This window comes from Lytechinus variegatus, chromosome 19 (genome assembly GCF_018143015.1).
Source record: "Lytechinus variegatus isolate NC3 chromosome 19, Lvar_3.0, whole genome shotgun sequence".
Taxonomy (NCBI): Eukaryota; Metazoa; Echinodermata; class Echinoidea; order Temnopleuroida; family Toxopneustidae; genus Lytechinus; species Lytechinus variegatus.
The window spans coordinates 15033550-15038821 of NC_054758.1; positions in this window are offsets into that span (position 1 = coordinate 15033550).

A 5272-nucleotide genomic window follows, 5' to 3' on the forward strand; every position below is an offset into this window, starting at 1 on the left:
GAGAATAATAAGAAAGTACTTGCAGCAAACAATTGTATGTTTAGAAAGTCTTTTACATCAAGGTTAATTGCCAAAATATTATCATACATCTAGATCTGGTACATTAATGTAAACTTATCTTTGTAAAATCATGAAATCTGAACTCAAAATCGATAATTCTGATGACCACTAATACAAAAAAGCTTAAGTGGAACAGTGTATTAATACTGATTAAAACAAATCCTGACATTTGATGGAATTTGGAGCTTATTTTGCTAATTTCTCAGCAATCACATATTTTCTCCCAAAACCATTTGGCACATATTTTTCATTCATACATACAAACACTTGGGTGGTAATTTATTGGATTTTGTTTAAACTCGTTTTGAGATCGTAACCAAAACTGGTATTTGTCTTTAAATCATGTAGCATCACTCAAGCATTAAAGGGGAGTATGTCCAGCAGAAAACTGATCTTTTAACAGATGATGAAAAATCACACAAACCACACTCTGAATTTCACCAAATACATGTATTTATTTAAAGAGAAATTCCAGTAGTTGCAGTAAACACTGATTTCATGAGAAAGTCTGTAAAACAGGGCTTAATTGTCAGTATATCATCGAGGATCTAGATCTGGTACAGTTGCATTAACTGAACTTTGTAAATCTTGAAATCTACGCTGAAAAATGTTCACACCGAAGATCCCCAACACAGATAAACGCACGTGGACAATGTGTAATTATTGCCTAGAGCGTCGGGCCCGACGCTCTACCCGAATCCTGTGCTTATTTGCTGATTTCTCAGCAATTACACAATTTCTTCCAGAATCCTTTGGCACATGAGTTTTATTTATACAAACAGACACTTTGGTGGTCATTTCATTGGATTCTGTACGAACTCATTTTGATATCGTTACCAAAACTAGCATTTACCTTTAAGCAGTGAATGATAAATATTATTGCTATTTATTCTTTGACACAGACAAGTACATTTTAATCTGCATTATTATAGATTGTATACAAACTTCATGATAACATTTCGAAACTCTTTTTACCTCCTTTCCGTAATTCCCAAAGTTTATTAAGTCATAAATATATTTCAACCATGAAAGTGTTACAAGAACATACACACAATTTTACAGGCAATTGCATTTTAAGCTCTAAATAAGCCAAATACCTCAGAACATTTGTATGTTGAGACTATTTTTACTCCAATCATTGTTTCTCTAAAGCTTGTTGTACATGTAAGTCACAAATCTTTTCAAACATGAAAGTGTGTGGAGAACATGTATACACTTTAAACTCTGCACCTAGACAAATTGCATTTCAAGCTCTGAATCTGACTGATCATCTATTTGTACCTTAACCCTCTCGATAACACCCTTACGTTGAAACTCTTTTCCCCCCTTTCATTAATTCTCAAAGTTTAAGCCACGATTTTCAACCATAAAAGTGTTGGGGGAACATACACTAAAACTTTTACAAAGACAAATGGCTTTTCAGCTGTAAATATACATTTGTTATCATCTATTTCTATCTACAGTATCCACGCCACCTCATGATTGCGAAGCTCTTTCAATAAAATTTCATTACCTGTACCCCTTTGAGTTGATCTATTAGTTTATCAACTCTTAAATCAAGTTCAACCAGCATTAGAGCCAGAAGGGAACATACAAACTCCAGCAATACACTTTTGCATGGACTAAACTCCCTTTTAGCGCTAGACATGTATTATCATGCATTCGCATCTGGAGTTATGCCCTGTGCTGCTTAGATACGCTGGAGCTCCGAAGATCCGTCCATCAAGTTGTCCCCTCACTAGGTTAGGAAATGAAATATTGATCTATACTGGTTGTTTGTTTAGCACTTTGGCAGTGACAATGAAAAGAGTGATTATTTATGGCCTTGCTTTCGTCAGCTGATGAAGAAAGAAAATACTCACTGGCAAACACTACATCTTGCTTTATGAATGAAGCTATGGTTAAAGATATAGTTTGAATTCAAAATCCAGTTCAAAATCCTAGATTACCTCATACGAAAGTTGAACAAAGTTAATTGTTTTTAGCTATTGATTAGCGAGAAAAAGGCAAAACTTAAAAAAGATATGTGAAGTTTTGTTCTCTTCAAGACGAATGACAAGCAATCAAGAGGTGACAATAGGCAATGTGTGGGCCTGTCGTGGTCTAGTGGTTCTGGCTCTCGCCTTTCAAACAGAGGGTCGTGGGTTCAAATCCTAGCAATGGCGTGTTTTCCTTCAGCAAGAAATTTATCCACACTGTGCTGCACTCGAGCCAGGTGAGGTGAATGGGTACCCAGCAGGATTAATTCCTTGAATGTATGAGCTCTGAAAGGCAGCTCGAGCTAAAGCCGGGGTAATAATAATAACAATAACAATGTGCCTCGTAATATATTTTTTCTTAATAGATGGCACTATATAAATAAAATGCCTAAACTATTACTACATAGGCAAAACCTACAGAACATATATTCTATGGGGAAGCGAAAGACGTGAAAATACAGAGGTTGCAAACAGCAATTTTGTAGAAAAAGCGGCCACAAACAGATGACAATTTGATTAGATTTGCTTAATTTTTTTTTTATTTGTAAAATTAGTGGAATTTTAATTTTTATTGATTTTTTTAGGCTGGGGTATGGATATATGCTTGCTTCTAAAAAAGAAATGGAAGGGCATGTTCCCCTTGTGCTCCCACCCTGAATCACCACAGTATAACACTGCCTTCAAAGAGCGCCATCTCTCCCCACTCCCCCATTTATTCTTATATACTTCAGTACAGAAGTCACCCAGATCTTTAAAAAAAAAACATGCACAGCAAAAAATGTGGTGTTAACCGGTGTACATAGAGGACCACACCAGTTATTTTACACCGGTGTTAAATTGGTGGTGTTAGTTTTACACCTATAGGTGTTATTACAACACCTTTTGTTGTTACATTTACACTCTTTGGCATTATGTTTAATCTCTAGGGTGTAATTTTAACACCTCCGGGTGTGGTCCTCGATTAACACCAATTGGTGTCAGTTTTAACACCGCAGTTTTTACAGTGTGGGTTAGCATCATCATCTATCCATCAGAAAGCCTGTCAATATCCATTGATCAATTAATTTCTCCGATACCTACTCATCCCCCATCAAACTCACAAAGTCAACCTCATTCCCACGAGAAGTGTTTGCGGAAAGCACACAATTTACGCTGGTTGTATCCACATTTATGGCTTTTTTTGAGGGGGAAAATAACTCTTGAGTAATAAGTCAAATATTTGATTTTTGACAAGCTGGACCATGAATGAGGTCCATCATCATTTTTAGCATTTTAGGTGAACATAATTTCCCTTAAATTCATTTATTTTTTTTTTCAGAAGCCTTTGGTCCTAGCAAATATCTTCGCATTATTTCTTTTTTGTGTGTCTTTGTGTCAAATTTCAAGTGTACTTGATTTTCATTCTCCTTCTTCATAGAAATACAATAATGCAGGCAAATTAGGAATTATTTCCATTTTTAAGGTTATGTCAGCCTTTTGGGGTGTATTATTTACAGTGTAACACACATGAATTAGCATATATATCTTAAACATACACATTATAAAGACTATTTCCTTTATAGCGTGTATATTAATCAAAATGGAAGTTTGATAGGCCACTGCAGGTTATCACTAGCAGAGGGGGGGGGGGCAAAATTCTAATGATCTATTTTTTGTTTTTGTCAGAAAACTGTTGCCAGAAAAGCGTTTCGAGAATTTCTTTACTCCTCCTGACAAAATTTTTCAGGTACGCCTGCCTGTGGCGACAACATTACTATCCGTTCTTGATAACATTCACCTTTTGAAATAAAACCATGGCCACAGTCAGAGTGTAAATTTAAATTCATTGAACCTGTATGTAAACAAGAAGAGATGGATAGAGGCCCAAGGAGAACAGTTTTCAAATCGTCACATTCAAGGAAATAAATACGGATCGACCGACTTGAAACTAAAGCTATGTTTTAGGTACACGCACGCTTGAGAGGCAATTCAGACGAGTGTTTTCTAGCATCAATCTGATTTTACATACATGTACGATGTGGCTCTCACCATACAGTTTTGGGTAATCATGACAACATTTATTGGATTTATATTGCACTTTTTAGCATATAATGAGCAGGTGTCTTTACGATCATTGTGGTAATGAAAAAAAAACACTTCCTTTTAAGGCTGAGTTATTGATTGTTGAACAAGTCAACAAGGTCAAGTGAAAACTTTTCATGAAGTTGGAAGGACGGTCTCTAAACCCTTTATATTCAAATGTCAACTTGACAATTGTTAAACATACATCAAATTTCAACACGTTACAATCACAAGTACAGCGGCACGTGATTGTAGAAAATTCAGATACTTGAATTAAGCTTGCTATTTTCACAAGCTAAAAAAAAAATGAATATTAATATTGTTAAATTAAATATTCACTCGTATTTTCCGGACATACACAGGAATTTAAGCATGCTTCAATCTAGTAACCACACAAATGTTGCAAGTAGCTGATGGCTTACTTAAGAAATTACAAGCTATAGAAAACAGTATTTCTGATAAGTTTTTTTCATAATATACTTTTTTCATAATATACTGCAGGTTATATCAGGCTTTCGGCATAGAAGAGATTAAGGCATCATTAAAATCCGGTGTGAAAGCTCTTTAGAGAAGATGTACAATCCCTCGAAAGGTCATGGTTTAAATTTGTCAAGAGACATCAAGTTTGGCTAATGCTTCCTCGAGGCAATCAAATCTTCACCGGATCTCACCCAGATTGGATTTATGGTTCAGTGGTTGAACATCAGTGACTTGTGAGCCAGAAGATACAAGGTTCAAACAGTTAATTTGTATGAAAACAGGACTTCTAGTGCTGACAACTTCTGGAAAAATCAGATATTCAGGAGATTACTTTTGTCAAAGCAACAAGGATTTCAAACCAGAATGGAGACATACATCAGATTCAGAACTCAACTTGGTCCTGTAAAATCTGAGGTTGGCCATATCACAGATTGGAAACTAACTTAAAGGACAAATCCACCCCAACAAAAACTGGATTTGAAGAAAATGAGAAAAATTCAACAAGCATAACACTGAAAATTTCATCAAAATCAGATGTAAAATAAAAAAGTTATGACATTTTAAAGTTTCGCTTCATTTCACAAAACATTTATATGCACATCTCGGTCAGTATGCAAATGAGGGAACTGATGACATCACTCACTCACTATTTCTTTTGTATTTTATTATATGAAATATTTTTATTTTTTGTC